The sequence below is a fragment of the Ranitomeya variabilis genome, chromosome 6, assembly GCF_051348905.1.
Source record: "Ranitomeya variabilis isolate aRanVar5 chromosome 6, aRanVar5.hap1, whole genome shotgun sequence".
In the NCBI taxonomy this organism is placed as follows: Eukaryota; Metazoa; Chordata; class Amphibia; order Anura; family Dendrobatidae; genus Ranitomeya; species Ranitomeya variabilis.
In genome coordinates this window covers 550,477,045-550,499,642 of record NC_135237.1, presented here as the reverse complement: position 1 = coordinate 550,499,642, position 22,598 = coordinate 550,477,045, and the positions used below count along the sequence as shown (strand labels likewise).

General features: G+C 41.4%; 1 protein-coding gene across 3 annotated transcripts in view; it reads left to right on the top strand.

The window, feature by feature from the left end:
* The window catches only part of LOC143783062 (CMP-N-acetylneuraminate-beta-galactosamide-alpha-2,3-sialyltransferase 1-like), a 131,899-nt gene that overhangs the window by 42,503 nt on the left and 66,798 nt on the right, over positions 1–22,598 (top strand). Inside the window, exon 3 of one of the 3 annotated variants that reach the window (XM_077271266.1) lies at positions 12,900–13,018. The exons of the other annotated variants lie outside the window; for them this stretch is intronic. The gene's annotated coding sequence lies outside the window, so the exon portion shown is untranslated. The remainder of the gene's footprint in view (positions 1–12,899; positions 13,019–22,598) is intronic. 3 annotated transcript variants of the gene reach the window in all.

Below are 22,598 nucleotides of genomic sequence, written 5' to 3'. Positions count from 1 at the left end.
AGGCTCTGTCCCCACACATTACCACACGAATCCAGTTTGCTTTTGATTTTACACTGTGAATAAATCGTATTAGTAGTATTCTGATTTTTAATTATTATTGTTATTAACTTCATTTTAAATTAATTTACCACCTGCGTAAGCGCTATTGAATGTTGTCATTATTTTCTTTAGTTTAATCATTAGCAGCGTAAATTAAATAGCAATGAGCATGCCGAGCGTTAGCTGGCTGGAAACAGCTAGTAAATTTATACAGCCCCAACTAAGAGAAGCGCAACAAGTATTAGAATATGCAGCCACCACTAGGGGGAGTGAATATGTATAAATTTATACAGCCACCACTAGGAGGAACTCGGTGCGTATTAATATATACAGCCACCACTAGGAGGAGCTCAGTACATATGAATTTATACAGCCACCACTAGGAGGAGCTCAGTGCATATGAATATATACAGTCACCACTAGGAGGAGCTCAGTGCATATGAATAAATACAGCCACCACTAGGAGGAGCTCAGTGCATATGAATTTATACAGCCACCACTAGGAGGAGCTCAGTGCGTATGAATATATACAGCCACCACTAGGAGGAGTGTTGTGAATTCTGTTGTGGGTTCTGCTCTTGGGCTCCCTCCGGTGGTTATAAGTGGTAGTGCTGCTGTTTGTCCTTCACAGCAGTCATCAGGTGCTTCCACTTTGGACGGGGCTATTTAGTCTGGCTTCACCCTTTAGTGAGTGCCAGTTGTCCATTGTTTTTCTGGAGGATTCACATCTCTGCTTGGTTTCTCCTGCTGGATTGTCCAAATCATCAAAGATAAGTCCTGGCTTTGTTTTTGCAGTCCACATGCGGTGGACTTTATAGTTCAGTGAATTGCTGTTTTTTCTTGTCCAGCTTTGTCTGTGTAAGGATTTATTCAGCCAAGTTGGAAGCTCTGGTGTCGCAGAGTTACCCTCCATGCCTTTAGTTAGGTGTGGAGATTTTTGTAATCTCTGTGGTGGATTTTTGTAGTAATTTAATACTGACCGCACAGTACTCTGTCCTGTCTTTTCTTTCTAGGTAGCGTGGCCTCCTTTGCTAAATTCTGTTTTCAGTCTGCGTTTGTAATTTCCCTCTCCTCTCACAGTCAAAATTTGTGGGGGGCTGTCTTTGGGGATTTTCTCTGAGGCAAGATAGTTTTCCTGTTTCTTTCTTTAGGGGTAATTAGTCCTCCGGCTGTGACGAAGTGTCGAGGGAGTGACAGGAACATCCCACGGCTACTTATAGTTGCGGTGTTAAGTTCAGGGTCTGCGGTCAGTATAGAGGCCACCTACTCCAGAGCTCGTCCATGCTGCTCCTAGGCCACCAGATCATAACAGAGGAGCTCAGTACATATGAATTTATACAGCCACCACTAGGAGGAGCTCAGTGCATATGAATATATACAGTCACCACTAGGAGGAGCTCAGTGCGTATGAATATATACAGCCACCACTAGGAGGAGCTCAGTACATATGAATTTATACAGCCACCACTAGGAGGAGCTCAGTGCATATGAATATATACAGACACCACTAGGAGGAGCTTAGTGCGTATGAATGTATACAGTCACCACTAGGAGGAGCTTAGTGCGTATGATTATATACAGCCACCACTAGGAGGAGCTTAGTGCGTATGATTATATACAGACACCACTAGGAGGAGCTTAGTGCATATGAATATATACAGCCACCACTAGGAGGAGCTCAGTGCATATGAATTTATACAGCCACCACTAGGAGGAGCTCAGTGCATATGAATTTATACAGCCTCCACTAGGGGGAGCTCAGTACATATGAATTTATACAGCCTCCACTAGGGGGAGCTCAGTACATATAAATGTATACAGCCTCCACTAGGGGGAGCTCAGTACATATAAATGTATACAGCCACCACTAGGAGGAGCTCAGTGCGTATGAATATATACAGTCACCACTAGGAGGAGCTCAGTGCGTATGAATATATACAGCCACCACTATGAGGAGCTCAGTATGTATGAATATATACAGTCACCACTAGGAGGAGCTCAGTGCGTATGAATATATACAGCCACCACTAGGAGGAGCTCAGTACATATGTATTTATACAGCCACCACTAGGGGGAACTCGGTGCATATGAATTTATGCTGCCACCACTTGGAAGAGCTCAACTTATTCTATGATACAGCCACCACTAGGGGGAGCGCAGTACAAAGTCATTTATACAGTTTCCATTGAACTCAATAATAAACATGCTGAAGCTCCCTCTAGTGGTGGATGTCGGTGTCTATAATTGTATCATTTGCAGAACTATAACCACTATACAGATATGATAGCATAGAATTTGACATCTGTAAGGGATACATCCCAATTTGCTTTGTGCTTTAATTCAACTTTTTTCCAAGATTTCTGTTTGCTGTCGGTGAATGTAATCATTCTGACACCTTTCCAAGGCAAACATTCCATGGAAGAACTATATAGACTGTTACTATTAGTCCTTTTTTGTGATAACCGTTTAGTCCCCTCGTCCTCTTTTTGGTGATTATAATGACCGGTCACACATCTTATTGAATTTATCTGCTTTATATCTTATTTGTGACTTTCCCATCCCTTCCATGAATCCTCCGCTCTTCCAGTCCTGTCCCCTGGCTTCTATCTAGTGGAATCTCGTCCGATCTGTGCCATATAATCCTACCCCGAGGTCTCCTTTATAAAGTTCTGGTGTAAATCAAATAAATTAAAATCCATTTTAGAGGAAGTTGGAGGTGGCGGACATTAATGGTGGTTTATGGGGGTAGATTTTGAATGCTGTACGGCAGACAAAGGCGAGAAACTTTATACGTCTCGCGCCTCGTCCTGTGCACGGAGACGCCATCTCCCATACTATTCTGATATAAGGACTATTACTATTGCACAATTTCCCAGTTTCCTGCCATTGTTAATTTGTCAAGTTTTTCAAGATCTCTGCTTGCTGTTAATGAATCTAACCTAGTCTAATACTTTTCCCAACCAGCAGGTTGCTACAGTTTCATCAAGACTTCTTGATCCTTCGTGGAATAGAGAGCTCGGACTGCCACTGATATATTTGTCAGATATTTTACATTGACTGGAACATTGTAGCAAACTCTCCACTGTGAGCATTAATAGATTAAGGTGTGTCTGTAGCTTTAAGTGACTGTCCTGTGCGTACATGAGGAATAGCGCTATTTTTTTTGCCATTTTATGACTTGTATCCAGCTTCTTTTTTTTACACTGTTTTTTCCATCTCAAAATTTCAGTTGTCTCTGAGCTGGTGGGTGGACACCAGCTGTTGTGAGGTCTTCCATACACAGCACACAGACATGAGGGATTCTTGCTACCCTGTCTCTATGTAGCACATATCCAGAAGCACAGCATGGAAGACATTATACAGCAGTACTGAGGATTGTAGCTGTGAATTCAGCTCTGAGATAAACACTTAATAGAAAGCAGCAGCAGTATGGAGTACATTATACAGCAGTACAGATCAGTGTATCTGTGAATCCTGCTCTGGGAGAGATAAACATTTAATTGAAAGCAGCAGCAGTATGGCAGACATTATATAACAGTGCTGAGCAGTGTAGCTGTGATTCCAGTCCTGGGAGAGAGAAACTCTTATTAGAAAGCAACAGTAATGAAGGACATGTAGGATTATGTAGCAGTGCTAAGTAGTGTAGCTGTGAATCCAGCTGTGGGAGAGATTAACAGTTCTTAGAAAGCAGCAGCAGTATGGTGGACATTATATAACATTATATAACAGTGCTGAGCAGTATAGCTGTGAATCTAGCTCTGGGAAAGAGAAGCACTTATTAGCAGAGCTATATAATGTGCTCCATTACTGTTGATTCTAATAAGCGTTTCTCTTTCCCAGAGCTAGATTCACAGCTACACTGCTCGGCACTGTTATATAATGTCCACCATACTGCTGCTGCTGCTTTCTAAGAACTGTTAATCTCTCCCACAGCTGCATTCACATCTACAATACTCAGCACTGCTACATAATCCTACATGTCCTTCATTACTGTTGCTTTCTAATAAGTGTTTTTCTCTCCCAGAGCTGGATTCACAGCTACACAGCTCAGCAGTGCTATATAATGTGCTCCATTACTGTTGACTCTGAGCTGTGTAGCTGTGAATCCAGCTCTGGGAGAGAAAAACACTTGTTAGAAAGCAACAGCAGCGTGGATGACGCTATGCAGTAGTACTGAGCTGTGAATCCAGCTCTAGATAAAATACTAGAAAACAGCTGTTAGAATATTCTAAAAGTTGTGGAATGCCGTGAACAGACCATCATAGCTGGATAAAACCTCTCTTTACTGATGAGAAGCTAGACCTTTATGACTAGAATGACCGAGGTGCCGTGAAGCCTGACGTGGGCAGACAGAGCTATAGGAGAGAAATGATGCGATATTCTACTGTGGGAGGTAAAAATGGAATACAAATAAGTGAAATGATGAGTTGCTGAGCGTGGACGTGTCCTGAGAACCTGTGTGCAGATTTTCCCATCCCCTAATAACTCGCTGTAATCTAGAACATCTTGGCCAGGGTGACGATCCACCTTTCTCTCATGAGCTCATTTCACTTTTTGTCCAAACTCCAATTCTGGTCCCATTGTCCGGGCCCCTCTCGGCCCGGCTCAGGTCTCCGGGGCTCTGAACAGACCTTATTCACTACACTTGGCAGCCGCGAGCAGTGGTGTGGATGACTTCTCACATTCCTGGACTGGGATCGCTCGGCTGGGAAGGCTTCTTCCCCCATGTTTCCAGAGTATCTCATCCTGGAAATGAAAAAAATATATAAAAATAAAATTAATGTATCAAAACAAGGGCGATTTCATTTTTTTTTTTTCTATAATTTTCCAGACAACCTCACATTATTGATACAGATATTTCTGTACTAATATTTGCAAGAACTTTAGTAAATCACTTTAATTTCTCAAAATATAAATTACCCTGACACGCAAACAAAATCCTCGACCGGCTGTAATTCACATCCCCACCTCTGGGTGGCCACATATAGGAATATATAGCATACACCTCCTATGACAGAGTATCAAAAAATCATATTTTGTTTTTAAAGCGAATTTGTTTTATGCCAGTCACCTCCCTATGTGTCGAAAGGAAATGAAGGACATATCTGAGTGCCCATTACAGGCAAGGTCGTCTTTGACATGGCATGTGCCTAAGGCGGCGGAAGACGAGAGGCGGCAAAAGGATCGGTAGTCCGAAATCTGACATGCTGGATATTTAATTCCAATCTTCTGTCTTGGGCCACCATACACATTATACTCTCCTCCAAACCTGTCAGCATCGACAGGATGCTAGGCGTTGTCTAACCTGTATGATGGGTTTTTTTATATGCAGATTTTGGAACAGATTTTCATAGGATTTTCTACTAAAATTGTTAATAATTAGACTAAAATAATTAAAAAAAACCTATCCACTAAAAAAATAAGTCCAAAGCTACACCAAAAGCAATGCCAAAAAACATTTTTGAAGAACATACTTTTTTTTTTTTTTACTGTATTTTGATGTAGTTTTAGACTGTTTAATTTTCAACGTACTTTTTTTTTTTTTTTGAGTTGTACCAAAAGGTTCTGATTTTTTCTTTTCCTCTCCAAATAATTAAACAATCCATAATTTTAAAAAAAAAAAAGTGCCCAAAACTTGAGTTTTACTGCAATTTATGAATTTTTTTTTTCAACACAAATGCCTCAAGAATTGACCTGTGGGGAAAAAACGTTGAAATGAGTAGGAAACTTCAATTAGTATTTCAGGCAACTTTTGATGTCGTTTATGGAGCAAAATTGGCTCCAAAAGTCAGTGTGAAAGTGACAATTCAGCTTTTTTATGGGATTTATTGTTTTGATGGCATTGGCAGCTCTGCCCATAAACACACCGTGATTGCAGCAGAGCTCAGTCTCTGGCCGTGACCCAGATCTGCTGATATCGGCTCAGGACGTGGACCTTGCCGTCTACTTGGTCATCGATTGGTTACAAGGAAGTAAAATACTAAGAATAACAGTGAAGCCTAAACTGAGAGGAGAATTCAGAGGAACGCTGAGGCCACGGTACACAACAGTAATGTTACCGGAGAATTGATCAATAGTCCAAAGGTTCCGGGGCCGAGGTTTCCTGGAACAACAGGAGCTAGATCTTGTAATATACGCCGCCATAGTGAGAGAAGCTCAGTACAGATGTTAGCTGCTGTTCTTCTTCCTCCAGTGTGAAATTATATTTTTTATTTCACTTTTTTTTTTTTTTAGCAATTTTCATATATCACGATCTATAGTTTAAAAAATAAAAATAAAAAATAGAAAAATTTTAAACTTGTAATTGTCACACTAGCCACTGGGGCTTTTTTAGACTTCTAGTTCCTGTGTTCTCAGAGTTTTCAGCATTTGTCACAGCTCACCTCCTCCTCCTGTACAATGACTGATAACACCTCTATATACAGAAGATAACACAGGATCCACCATTCACAATAGGTGATATCACAGCTCACCTCCTCCTCCTGTACAATGACTGATAACACCTCTATATACAGAAGATAACACCGGATCCACCATTCACAATAGGTGATGTCACAGCTCACCTCCTCCTCCTGTACAATGACTGATAACACCTCTATATACAGAAGATAACACCGGATCCACCATTCACAATAGGTGATGTCACAGCTCACCTCCTCCTCCTGTACAATGACTGATAACACCTCTATATACAGTAGATAACACCGGATCCACCATTCACAATAGGTGATGTCACAGCTCACCTCCTCCTCCTGTACAATGACTGATAACACCTCTATATACAGTAGATAACACCGGATCCACCATTCACAATAGGTGATATCACAGCTCACCTCCTCCACCTGTACAATGACTGATAACACCTCTATATACAGTAGATAACACCGGATCCACCATTCACAATAGGTGATGTCACAGCTCACCTCCTCCTCTTGTACAATGACAGATAACACCTCTATATACAGTAGATAACACCGGATCCACCATTCACAATAGGTGATGTCACAGCTCACCTCCTCCTCCTGTACAATGACTGATAACACCTCTATATACAGTAGATAACACAGGATGCACCATTCACAATAGGTGATGTCACAGCTCACCTCCTCCTCTTGTACAATGACAGATAACACCTCTATATACAGTAGATAACACCGGATCCACCATTCACAATAGGTGATGTCACAGCTCACCTCCTCCTCCTGTACAATGACTGATAACACCTCTATATACAGTAGATAACACCGGATCCACCATTCACAATAGGTGATGTCACAGCTCACCTCCTTCTCCTGTACAATGACTGATAACAGCTCTATATACAGTAGATAACACAGGATCCACCATTCACAATAGGTGATGTCACAGCTCACCTCCTCCTCCTGTACAATGACTGATAACACCTCTATATACAGTAGATAACACAGGATGCACCATTCACAATAGGTGATGTCACAGCTCACCTCCTCCTCTTGTACAATGACAGATAACACCTCTATATACAGTAGATAACACCGGATCCACCATTCACAATAGGTGATGTCACAGCTCACCTCCTCCTCCTGTACAATGACTGATAACACCTCTATATACAGTAGATAACACCGGATCCACCATTCACAATAGGTGATGTCACAGCTCACCTCCTTCTCCTGTACAATGACTGATAACAGCTCTATATACAGTAGATAACACAGGATCCACCATTCACAATAGGTGATGTCACAGCTCACCTCCTCCTCCTGTACAATGACTGATAACAGCTCTATATACAGTAGATAACACAGGATCCACCATTCACAATAGGTGATGTCACAGCTCACCTCCTCCTGCTGTACAATGACTGATAACTCCTCTATATATAGTAGATAACACAGGATCCACCATACACAATAGGTGATTTTGGACATCTACCCAATCCCAGGCAAACTCCTTAGTCTTTATTCTTCTGATTGGTGCCATGTCGCTGACTGCAAGGTCCCCAGATAAAAGGTTTATGGTGTATATGACCCAATTCATGACCATCTTAAAGGTACGCTCCATGTGTCACATTATCACATTGGTGGGAGTCTATAAACCCACCGGACTCCAGATCCTGACCTGCCGATGGCTCCTTCAGCCGGAGCTGCGGGAATATTGGTCAGTGTCACTTGGACTCGGGCTACTTTTGGCTTCTCCCATTGTCCACCTTGGTCCCACACACAGTGGTCCATGCATCTTACTATCTGGGGGTCTCAAGCTCTGTGTTTGGTGGGTCTTGAGAACAAACCGGCAGTAGATTAAGGCCCCATTTTGGTACAAGGATGGTGTTTTCGCATCAGGTGAGGGTGGTCAGGCTGTATGGCCCCTTTAAGAGCAGACATTATGACTCGACCGGTTGGTTCAGTGACATCTCCTCTGACTTTCTTGGGAACAGATGTCATTCCTGTGGTTTAGTGACAGATCGCTGACTCCTTGGGAGTGAACGTTTTAATATGGGAAAGTGAGGGAAGAACCAAGAATGTTCTTAATTGTCCGACCTTGAAGTTACAAGAAAGATCTTCTCATCTTTTCTTCTTGTGATCTTCGGCCCCTTTCCTTTCCGGTACTCGGGTCCATTTTGCTCTTTAATGAAAATCATTAGAATTATGAATCAGCCTCTTCATGGCTCCTGCTTCCTCTTCCATCATCCACCGGTGGTCCCCAGGACTCTCTGTTCGGCCATGTCCACTTACGATGGTCAACCCATGGGGCCTGAAGATGAGCAGCAAAATTAAAGTAACATGTCCTTGTCCTGTATTTTATACATATTACACCCTTACCCTGGTTGAAAACTTGCTACATCTCAACTGTTTCCCTCTTTTTAAAGGGGTCTAAAAAAAAAATATGTCTTTGTTTTTAATCCTGGACAACCCCTTTAAATTGGCCATACATTATTAGATTGCTGATATCATCGTTCAACAAATTTCTCCCCTTTCCATACACATACGCTCTTAGCTTAATAGGAAGAGGAGCGTAAACCTCTACTAGACACCTCCGCCTTCTATCTGTTAGAAGAAGGGATTGGGCATGTCGAAATCCGACATGCCCAATCTTTCAACAGAATCTGTCATGGACGATTTTGTGGATCTGGACAATATAAGACGTTCATTTGTAAGTTATACAGATTGACAGCTTTTATTCCGCAGCGTATATAATTTGCCGCTGGTTCTTGGTCAGATATCAGATGGCCGCGACACAAGCGCGTTCAGTTCCAAGAGTAAACGGCTCTAACAAATTTAATTAGTTTTGAAGCTTCGGAGCCAAGTGATAGAGATGCAAAGAGACTTCTGAATTATGCATAGAAATGACCCTTAAGGGGACACAATGCGGGAGGGGGGTTGGAGGGGTTAATGTTAGGCGTGGCTGAGGGCTTTACTCTAGAGTCAGCACAGTGTGATGGGGTGTAGGGACTACAAGATTATGGACAGTGGTAGGATTTTAGGAGAAAGAGATGCTTTTGTATCTTTTGCAATTATACTGTATATTGCGTAAATGAAAGTTCCATGATGAATTAGTCTCTGCTGTGTCTGACTAGAGGGAGCAGTGATGGATTTGTCATGCATGGTATTGTCCTTGGCTATGGCATATACACAGGACTTCCCTATGGAACCTTTCTATAGTGGATATTGATGACCAGAGCTCCGTTCACTGCATAGTGGCTGTTGTCAGGTACTGCAGCTCAGCTCCTAATCACTTCAATGCGGGCTGAGTTGCAGTACCTGAGAACAACCACTACACTGTACGAAGATGAGGTCCTCCTGCTCAGTACACCAGACCTGGGGGGATGCCAGGTGTTTGATCCCAAGTGATCTGAAATTGATGATGCTGCACAACCCCTTTAAAAAGAACCTGCCTTAAATACATATATTTGTTTTAACCTGACGTAAATGCCGCTGTTCTCCTGAATCCGGCGCTGTTTTTCGTTTGTTCCTGCGCCTCTCTATTCCTGAGATATGGCCTCCTCTAATTTTTATTTTTTTACTGAGTGGGCGTGACCCTCAACTGCTCCTTGTGGGAGTGTTCTTAAGTACCACACCCACTTGGCTAGCAAGACTAGATTTATACACAGGGGAAAATGGAGCATATCTCGGGAACGGAGTGTCGCAGGATCAAAAGAAAAACATCTCCGAAATCAGGAGAACAGCGGCGTCCATACCAGGTAACAAATTTAGATATTCGTGGTAAATTACAGGTTCTTCTTAACTATGTTCTTTTCACTGATTCCTAGCAGCAGTTCTTTTAGAATTCAGTGGAGAAGTTGCTTCACACACAGAGAACCCCCAATCTTGTAGCAGTGGGGGCCCCGTTCTATCCTGGTCAAGATGTTCAGACTTTTTCCTTTTGAAAACAGGAGTCTCAAAACTCCATTTTTAGCTGAAGAAAGGAGCGAGCTAACGGGAGTCAGAACTATCTTCTCTTCTGCCGCTCTCGTAGTGTATCATCCATTTTTACATGTTACACAAAAAAAAGTTAGAAACTTTCTTGAAACTTTTAAGGTTCACAAAAAAGTGTAAGACACAACAAAGGGTTAACCCAGAAGTGCCATGTAATGGACTCATCTCCAGGATATACTCCAAGTCTTCCCAGCAGGAACATTTGCCTGAGGGCGACTTCTGTTATGTCTTTGTACAGGACGCTTTAGCTTATTATTTTCCGCCTGTGTTTGAGGCGTCGGTGTGGGGGATGGGCGCTTTATGGAGCCAGATCACTTCTAATATATGCATCTACTGATGTAGGATTTAAAGGGGAAATGTCATTTAACAAAGCACCTTTTAAATTAATGATATTGTCATGATGCTTTGTCAAAACCGACGTAGTGTGTACGCTTGTGCCGTATGAATAGCACTTATAGTGGTAACTTAAGGGTCCGACTTATGGGACCACCGTAATCTAAAACAACCAAGTCGAGACTCCGGTACGGATCTGGCCACCAGTACATTCCCCCCACCTTTTCCGCAGATTGCCCATCGACCACCCCCTGCTGCATGTAGGCACCACAATCTCGACCATACTGGATATTTTCTCACTTTCTTACTGCCAGTTTATAGCAAAGAAACAACTTATTTTCTTCTAAGTAAAAGGTTGAAGATTGACGGATTACTAGGATTGAGTCCTGACTATGGCAGCGGCCTCCATGGCAGTAGGGTATCGGTGGGGCGAGCCGGGCACGCGGCACTCGGATGTGAGTCACTTAACTCGTCATTGTTGTGCTGCTTGTCTCTGCACGCTTACTGAAGTGCACTGGTAATCCCACACTATTGTGCGCTAATAACCTGTACGTAAGGCTCATAAAAGCACATCGCTGCGGGCAAGAAAGGCAAACGTACCCATAATGCGAGTCATAAGGGCCAGGGTCACATCTGCGGATAAATAAACCGTATGCGCCTGTGTACATATATACAAAGGAAGAACGTGCAGATTGTTTGCCCACTTTTCAGCAATGCCTAATGAATGGCTGACAACAATGAGTGTATACCTGCCATCCAGTGTACTGACACGTAGATACAGTGTAACACATCACATTATTACCATGAGATGTGCTCGATATAGCTGTAAATGTACTGTACTAATATAGACCGCCGGTAGAAAGATGTGTAAATGCAGACAAGGAATCCCTGGGATAAATCAATAGTTAACATGAAAATAAGCAACTTTGTAATAAATCTCATCAGAGAAATCTGCTTCTTTCTCCTCCTGGACTGATCGCTCCTTCTCAATTCATGAGGTAAATGATGTATTCAGTAAAGATAAATGTGGCCATCACTTACATAAGAAATACTATAATACTTCTATCTATAAGAATATAACTACTATAATACTGCTCCTATGTACAAGAATATAACTACTATAATACTGCCACCTATGTACAGGAATATAACTACTATAATACTGTCCCTATGTACAAGAATATAACTACTATAATACTGCCCCTATGTACAATAATATAACTACTATAATACTGCCCCCTATGTACAAGAATATAACTACTATAATACTGTCCCTATGTACAAGAATATAACTACTATAATACTGCTCCTATGTACAAGAATATAACTACTATAATACTGCTCCTATATACAAGAATATAACTACTATAATACTGCTCCTATGTACAAGAATATAACTACTATAATACTACCCCTATGTACAAGAATATAACTACTATAATACTGCCCCTATGTACAAGAATATAACTACTATAATACTGCTCCTATGTACAAGAATATAACTACTATAATACTGCCCCTATGTACAAGAATATAACTACTATAATACTGCTCCTATGTACAAGAATATAACTACTATAATACTGCCCATATGTACAAGAATATAACTACTATAATACTGCCCATATGTACAAGAATATAACTACTATAATACTACCCCTATGTACAATAATATAACTACTATAATACTGCCCCTATGTACAAGAATATAGCTACTATTATACTACCCCTATGTACAATAATATAACTACTATAATACTGCTCCTATGTACAAGAATATAACTACCGTACTATTATACTGCCCCCTATGTACAAGAATATAACTACTATAATACTGCTCCTATATAAAAGTATATAGGTCTGAACACGCAGAAATTATCATACTTTGCAGGAATTGCTTTCTTATTAGATGTGTTGTGTATTAGGATCTATGCTTCCTTCTTCTCTTGGCTTTAGTACTCTCTTAGAACATTAAATACATATTCATTTCATTTTCTTGCTGAGCTTCATAAAAATTATTCTTATTAACCGCTGATCTAACATCCTCCTCTTTGAAGTGACAAATGAGAAGTTAACGAGCTACTGTTCACTCCTCTTCTGCCCCCATACAAGGCTTTGTAAACAGGAAGGTTTTGCCGCTGTGCACCCGGCTAATGAATCACAGGTGATCGGAGCTTCATCTACAGAGAAAAAGTAAAAGGCTTTGATGAATATTTTCTTCAGTGACAAAAGTAAGTAGATCAAAGAAGATAGAGAAGAGCAATCGCTACATCGTGCATACAGTATGAGGCTGTACTGTAGATATATTCTAGATGGAAGCAGTATTATACTACTTATATTCTTGTACATAGGGAGCAGTATTATAGTAGTTATATTCTTGTACATAGGAGCAGTATTATAGTAGTTATATTCTTGTACATAGGGGCAGTATTATAGTAGTTATATTCTTGTACATAGGGGCAGTATTATAGTAGTTATATTCTTGTACATAGGGGCAGTATTATAGTAGTTATATTCTTGTACATAGGGGCAGTATTATAGTAGTTATATTCTTGTACATAGGGGCAGTATTATAGTAGTTATATTCTTGTACATAGGGGCAGTATTATAGTAGTTATATTCTTGTACAGAGGAGCAGTATTATAGTAGTTATATTCTTGTACAGAGGGGCAGTATTATAGTAGTTATATTCTTGTACATATGAGCAGTATTATAGTAGTTATATTCTTGTACATAGGAGCAGTATTATAGTAGTTATATTCTTGTACATAGGAGCAGTATTATAGTAGTTATATTCTTGTACATAGGAGCAGTATTATAGTAGTTATATTCTTGTACATAGGAGCAGTATTATAGTAGTTATATTCTTGTACATAGGAGCAGTATTATAGTAGTTATATTCTTGTACATAGGGTCAGTATTATAGTAGTTATATTCTTATACATAGGAGCAGTATTATAGTAGTTATATTCTTGTACATAGGAGCAGTATTATAGTAGTTATATTCTTGTACATAGGGGCAGTATTATAGTAGTTATATTCTTATACATAGGAGCAGTATTATAGTAGTTATATTCTTGTACATAGGAGCAGTATTATAGTAGTTATATTCTTGTACATAGGGGCAGTATTATAGTAGTTATATTCTTGTACATAGGAGCAGTATTATAGTAGTTATATTCTTGTACATAGGGTCAGTATTATAGTAGTTATATTCTTATACATAGGAGTAGTATTATAGTAGTTATATTCTTGTACATAGGAGCAGTATTATAGTAGTTATATTCTTGTACATAGGGTCAGTATTATAGTAGTTATATTCTTATACATAGGAGCAGTATTATAGTAGTTATATTCTTGTACATAGGAGCAGTATTATAGTAGTTATATTCTTGTACATAGGGGCAGTATTATAGTAGTTATATTCTTGTACATAGGGGCAGTATTATAGTATTTATATTCTTGTACATAGGGGCAGTATTATAGTAGTTATATTCTTGTACAGAGGAGCAGTATTATAGTAGTTATATTCTTGTACAGAGGGGCAGTATTATAGTAGTTATATTCTTGTACATATGAGCAGTATTATAGTAGTTATATTCTTGTACATAGGAGCAGTATTATAGTAGTTATATTCTTGTACATAGGAGCAGTATTATAGTAGTTATATTCTTGTACATAGGAGCAGTATTATAGTAGTTATATTCTTGTACATAGGAGCAGTATTATAGTAGTTATATTCTTGTACATAGGGGCAGTATTATAGTAGTTATATTCTTGTACATAGGGTCAGTATTATAGTAGTTATATTCTTGTACATAGGGGCAGTATTATAGTAGTTATATTCTTGTACATAGGGGCAGTATTATAGTAGTTATATTCTTGTACATAGGGGCAGTATTATAGTAGTTATATTCTTGTACATAGGGGCAGTATTATAGTAGTTATATTCTTGTACATATGGAGCAGTATTATAGTAGGTATATTCTTGTACATAGGGGCAGTATTATAGTAGCTATATTCTTGTACATAGGGGCAGTATTATAGCAGTTATATTCTTGTACATAGGGAGCAGTATTATAGTAGTTATATTCTTGTACATAGGAGCAGTATTATAGTAGTTATATTATTGTACATAGGGGCAGTATTATAGTAGTAGTTATTTAGTGGACATAAGGGAAATTGATCTTGTAATTGTATCTGTTGTTGCCCCTTTTCCTTCCTTCCTTCCTTCCCCCGCTCTTAGCTTTCCCCAGTGCTCTATTACTGGTTTTGTACCAGTGAGTACTGACCATGGCTGAGGATATGAAATCTTTGCCTCTTTCTAGAACATGATGGGAGTTTATTTCTGACATGAGAATCTGTCTCCTTATTTCCGGGTCGTGTTTCTGTGTTTTTCATTATCCTTCACCTTTCGTTATACTCCTATTTTATAGGTCCCCTGAAAGACACATACTTTTTTTTTCTCCCTGGTCGTTCGTGTCCCTCTGGCCTCCTGTAGGATTTCCACTCTCCGTATATTTGTCTGATCCGTTAATACTTCCTCCGATTATGCAGCGGAGCACTCACTTAATTGATCTGTTAATTTTAAGTGAAAAATATTCCATCTGGCGATACGAGGCAGAGACAAAGCACGCCTCCGCCGCGGGGATGTGCGGATGGTAATTACACGAGCTGCTTTGTAATTTAGCACAGTGCTTACTGCTGTAGGACGTGGACGGCGTGGACAATGGCCGTCTGGTAATCTGGAATCTGCGAGGTCTGAGTGTAAGAAAAGGAGGAGGAGAGTCTTAAGATGAAGGGACGACTGTGCCGTGGGATGGAGATTATGAAAATTGAGATTCTTGGTTATTTCCTAAAATGGATCACTTTTTTTCCCGAACTATTGAAAGTTTAGTTTTATAGTAAAACTAGCTGAAGAGCCGGCGTTGCCCGGGCATAGTAACTAAGCAATTATAATGATTATATTGCACATCATATACTCAACACTACAGATTTGCAAAACAAATTAGCTAAATGATTGCCCAAGTATTGATAGTAGTTCATTTTCAACTCCTCGAAATGCCTTTTGGTAAACGATATGCAAAGATGAACAGATTTTTTGGCAGTTCCAACTCTTGAACATGTCGCTGTTGAGCATAGCAACGCTCCCGCACTGGTACACGGAACACAACCGGCGCCATTTTGTTGAAGCAAAAGTTTTCTTTGGGCACGATATTAACCCCTTAATGACTGTCGATACGACTTTTAACGGCGGCAGTTATGGGGCCTTATTCCTCCTGCACCTCACGCTCCTCCTTTATACACAGCATTTTTCTGCAGCACAGCTTTTCTCCTTTATACACAGCCTCCTCCTGCACCTCACGCTCCTCCTTTATACACAGCCTCCTCCTGCACCTCACACTTCTCTTCCCTATACAATTGGAAACAGTTGATCCCGAGAGAAATTGCACTAATTGCAGTAAAGCGTATCGTACACACAGCCTACTTCTTCTGCAGCACCGCACTTTTCTTCCTTTGACCTCGTTCACACGGTATGTGGTCAGTATTTTTACCTCAGTATTTGTAAGCTAAAACTTGGAGCAAAACAATCAGAGGAAAAGTTTATTAGAAACACGTCACCACTTCTGTATTTTTCTCCCACTCGTGGTTTTGGCTTATAAATAATGAGGTAAAATACTGACCAAATACTGAACGTGTGAATGTGGCCTCATACACAGCCTCCACCTGCAGCGCCTCACTCTTCTCTTGTCACGGGGAGACTAGGTGAGCAAGAGCTAATAACCCGGGCCCCTGCAATTTCCCTCAAACTAGGGAAATCCTGACTGACCCTCTACCTGGAGTTTACACTGATGGTGTGCACGTCCAGGCCTCGAACCTCACCCTGTCTCCTGTTTCAACCCTAGGCTGAAACCTTCACCCACCACCCAGTGAAGAGGTAATACACCAATACCCACAGTTAGGCCAGCGTCACACTAGCGAGTTTTACGGACGTAAGAGCGCAGAAAATACGTCCGTAAAACTCGCATTACATACGGCACAATTATTCTCAATGGGGCTGCTCCTATTAGCCGTATATTACGGTTCAGTATTATACGGCTTTCTACGGCCGTACAAAATCGCAGCATGCTGCGTTTGTCAGCGTATTGCGCAAAAAAATCGCCAATGAAAGTCTATGGGGGCGAGAAAAATACGGATTCCACACGGACCAGCAGTGTGACTTGCGAGAAATACGCAGCGGTGTTAGTGAAAAGTCGGTAATTCAATTGCCGGCTTTTCATTTCTCCTGCACAAACCCGACAGGATATGAGACATGATTACATACAGTAAACCATCTCATATCCCCTTTTTTTTTGCATATTCCACACTACTAATGTTAGTAGTGTGTATGTGCAAAATTTCAGCGCTGTAGCTGCTGAAATAAAGGGTAAAATGGCGGAAAAAATTGGCGTGGGCTCCCGCGCAATTTTCTCCGCCAGAATGGTAAAGCCAGTGACTGAGGGCAGATATTAGTAGCCAGGAGAGGGTCCATGGTTATTGGCCCCCCCTGGCTACAAACATCTGCCCCCAGCCACCCCAGAAAGGGCACATCTGGAAGATGCGCCTATTCTGGCACTTGGCCACTCTCTTCCCACTCCCTGTAGCGGTGGGATATGGGGTAATGAAGGGTTAATGCCACCTTGCTATTGTAAGGTGACATTAAGCCAGATTAATAATGGAGAGGCGTCAATTATGACACCTATCCATTATTAATCCAATTGTTTGAAAGGGTTAAAAAACACACATGATTTAAAAGTATTTTAATGAAATAAACACAGCGGTTGTTGTAATAATTTATTGCTCTCTCAATCCATTTCCAGGCCCTCGCTTGGCAAAATAATAAACGCAAAAGATACATACCTTCTGATGTCAGATCACGTCCCACGAAGTAATGCATCTGAAGGGGTTAACTAATATTACAGGCAGGAGCCCTGCTAAATGCAGCTGTGCTCCGTGCCTGTAATCCCCGGCGAATGAATGAAATGTAGGTCATTGACCTACATTTCCTACAGTCGCGGTGATGCGCCCCCTGGTGGATGTCCTCATATGACCTGGAGCGTGGGAAAAAGTTCCCAGGCTGCAGTTCATGAGAACATCCAGCAGGGGCGCATCACCGCGACTCAATGTAAGTACAGATCCAGCTTTCCTTTCAGCACCCGGGGATTACAGGCACGAGCGAGTGGTTTATCGCAGCTCGTGCCTGTAATATTAGTTAACCCCTTCAGATGGATTACTTCGTGGGACGTGATCTGACATCAGAAGGTATGTATCTTGTGCGTTTATTATTTTTCCAAGCGAGGGTGTTGCTGATGGATTGAGAGAGCAATAAATTATTACAACAACCGCTGTGTTTATTTCATTAAAATACTTTTAAATCATGTGTGTGTGTGTTTTTTAACCCTTTCAAACAATTGGATTAATAATGGATAGGTGACATAATTGACGCCTCTCCATTATTAATCTGGCTTAATGTCACCTTACAATAGCAAGGTGGCATTAACCCTTCATTACCCCATATCCCACCACTACAGGGAGTGGGAAGAGAGTGGCCAAGTGCCAGAATTGGCGCATCTTCCAGATGTGCCTTTTCTGGGGTGGCTGGGGGCAGATGTTTGTAGCCACGGGGGGGCCAATAACCATGGACCCTCTCCTGGCTATTAATATCTGCCCTCAGTCACTGGCTTTACCATTCTGGCAGAGAAAATTGCGCGGGAGCCCACGCCAATTTTTTCCGCCATTTAACCCTTTATTTTAGCAGCTACAGCGCTGAAATTTTGCACATACACACTACTAACATTAGTAGTGTGGAATATGCAAAAAAAAAAAGGGGATATGAGATGGTTTACTGTATGTAAACCATGTCTCATATCCTGTCGGGTTTGTGCAGGAGAAATGAAAAGCCGGCAATTGAATTACCGGCTGTTCACAGATATCGCGCTGAATGATATCTAAATACAGAATATATATATATATGTGTCTCAATGATATATATATATATATATATATATATATATATATATATATATATATATATTGTATATATGTTTTCCCGAACATTTGAGCACATAAATCCATTAGATGTCGGTTTTGCAAGCCTGCGTGAAAATCTCGCAGTACGGATGCCATACGGATTACATACGGAGGATGCCATGCGCAAAATACGCTGACACACCCTGACTACGGATCAATATTTTGGGAACATTTCTCCGTATTACGGCCGTAGTACGGACGTATAATACGTGGCGTATTGTCTTACGCCAAGTGTGACGCCGGCCTTAGCACAGACAAGGATAACGGAAAATATACACCACGCCGCAGTCACTCAGGAATACACTATAAATGTGAAGGGCAAAACAAATACAAATATAGGAAGGAGTAAATAAGACTAAGGAAAATACACCACCAGCAACGAATCTCCAACAACCAGCTCTCCTCACCAGACCGAGATAACAACGCACAAGACAGAAGCTATAATCGTCGACGCCCAATGATCAGGAGAACTATTTAAAGGCAATGGGCATGGCCCAGCTTCCAATCCGAGGATCAGGTAAATTAACCCCGGAACAGCTAGATAAAAACTAGCCGACGCCAATGAGCAAATAGTGGTCAAAAGCGGAATTACCGCTGTCTGTCGAACGACCTGGTCTGAACAGCGTCCGACATGACATCTCTATACACAGCCTCATACTGCAACAGCCCCTCACTGCTCTCATTTTCCCCCTCATATTTCTCACTTTATCCCTCACTCCTCTCATTTTCCCTTGTCGCCTCTCCTGTTACTCCTCACATCTCTCATTTTCCTCCTCACATCTTTTTCCTCCTCACATCTCTCATTTTCCTCCTCACATCTCTCATTTTCCTCCTCACATCTCTCATTTCCCCTCACACCTCTCATTTTCCCCTCACTTCTCTCATTTTCCCATCACGCCTCTCATTTTCCCCCTCACATCTTTTCCCCCCTCACATCTTTTCCCCCCTCACATCTCTCATTTTCCCCCTCACTCCTCTCATTTTCCCCTCACTCCTCTCATTTTCCCCTCACTCCTCTCATTTTCCCCTCCTCTCATTTTCCCCTGACTCTTTTTCCCCTCACTCTTCTCATTTTCCCCCTCACTCTTCTCATTTTCCCCCTCACTCCTCTCATTTTTCCCCTCACTCCTCTCATTTTTCCCCTCACTCCTCTCATTTTTCCCCTCACTCCTCTCATTTTTCCCCTCACTCCTCTCATTTTTCCCCTCACTCCTCTCATTTTTCCCCTCACTCCTCTCATTTTCCCCTCACTTCTCTCATTTTCCCCTCACTCCTCTGTTTCCCCTCACTCCTCTCATTTGGTTTTATTGTATATGAGCTGGCGACTCTAGGCACCTGTTCAGAACTGATTTATGTTTGGATGTGATGGTCAGTTTTTTAATGTTCATGTTCTGACTGAGCACTCCGCCCCTTAGCCCCAGGCATTGTTAATTGCAGTAGGATTCTACCCCTCCATTGAGTTATAACCTTTAGTCCAGAGAGGATTCATATTAGGTTCCCAGAGAGATACAGACTGTCTAACTTTCTTGTATCAGTCGCTTGTCTCAGTTTCCCCGTCTGACCCGCAGCAAATCCTCCGTCCTCGTAAGAACAAATCCCCAATTCCCAGCTTTATATTCCGCTATGTTCTGCCAATCTTCACACGCTCCAGTGTCGAAAGCCGCGGTGAGTGCAGATCATGTCCTCGGCTCTTCTAATCATGATGGTGTACGGAGCAAATCACTCCACGGCGAATGAGGTCACCGCAGGGAATTTTGACGGGGTGTTTTTTTTCTTTTTCCATTACAATTTCTTTTGGGGGGTCATTCCAAGCAAATTGGGAAAAACTCTGTACATTTCTCCGAGAAGTTTAATATCCCTGTTTTCCAAGATTTTGAGATCACGCAAAAAAGAAAACCTGAAAATTTTGCCTTTAGAATCAAATTGGTAAAAGGGGTGGTCAATAAAAAAAGGAATTGTTAAAGGGAATGTTTCATCAAAAACTGACCAATTTAAATCAGGGTTTTTTTGTGTTGCATGTATTTAAAAAAATGCCAATTTTTTTTACACCTTTCAAATCACAAATCAATAGTAATAATAATGATGTAATTGTCACAGTGATCACAAAGGTTTTTTTTTTTTTTTTTAAGACTCTCCTTTTTTTCAGTAGTTTCATTATCATCACAGACAGGATTATAGTGACAGGTGACACCTCCATACAGGGCTGTGGAGTTGGTAAGGCACACCTCCGACTACTCAATATTCCTGACTTCCAACTCTGACTCCACAGCACTGGTCACTACTGAGCATGTGCATAAAGCGCAGCACAGATTCATCTAATCTACGACTCCACAGCACTGGTCACTAGGGTTGAGCGACTTTTGCTTTTTTAGGATCGAGTTGGGTTTTGTGAAACCCGACCTTCTCAAAAGTCGGATCGTGTGAAATCGGCCGATTCTACTGTAAAGTCGGGTTCCGGTCCCGGAACACGAAACCCAATGCAAGTCAATGTGCATCCATCTCTCTCTCTCTCTCTCCCTCTCCCTCTCCCTCTCCCTCTCTCTCCCTCCCTCTCCCTCTCTCCGTGCATATATTGTCTCTCCGTGCATATATTGTATTTGACTCCGGAAATCACTGCAGCCCAAACGGTAATATGGCTCTATGACGCTGCAGAAACCGGGCCGGAACCTATGTCATCACGCTGCCCACAATTAATTGGCTGAAAAAATGGCGGGGAAGGCGTCATTCAAAACGCGACTTTGGCGCCAAGATCGCGTACCGCATGGCCGACCCTACGCTGGGATCGGGTCGGGTTTCATGAGACGCCGACTTTGCCAAAAGTCGGCGACTTATGAAAATGACCGATCCGTTTCGCTCAACCCTACTGGTCACTACTGAGCATGTGCATAAAGTGCAGCACAGATTCATCTCATCTACTACTCCACAGCACTGGTCACTACTGAGCATGTGCATAAAGTGCAGCACAGATTCATCTCCTCTACTACTCCACAGCACTGGTCACTACTGAGCATGTGCATAAAGTGCAGCACAGATTCATCTCATCTGTGACTCCACAGCACTGGTCACTACTGAGCATGTGCATAAAGTGCAGCACAGATTCATCTCATCTACGACTCCACAGCACTGGTCACTACTGAGCATGTGCATAAAGTGCAGCACAGATTCATCCAAACTAAAAGCCGAGGTACTCAGATCAGGAAGAACAAACATTTATAGGACATTTCATAACATTTCCCAAATTTTTATAAAAAAATGTACAACAAATCCTGCATTGTACTACGTACCCAATTTATTATATAAATCAGGAGTCAGTCCACAGCCCTGCCGCTATACGCAGCTAATAAAACGGGAGCATCCCCTGTTCCTCTTCCCTTCTCAGTGACTTTTGCACACGCTCATTAGATGCTTCAACACAATAGTCTGTTCATTGCGGCTAATGTACTTGTGTATTTCATGAAGCAACAGGAAGTTAGATTCTAAAAACGCCCCAGTGGCCGGAATGAGAATTCCAAATTTATATTTTTAAGTAAGATTGTGATATAGAGGGGAAAAAAAAACATTGCAAAGTTTAAGAAAAGATTTAAGCAATAGGTTATTTTCTGATGACACATTTCCTTTAGGTGGGTTGCAGGATATTCTATCACTTTATGATCAGTGGGAGTCTGACACCTAGGACCGCCACCAAACCTGAGAATAAAAGGAATTCAGTGCTGGTTTATTGTTGGATACTATTGTTGGATC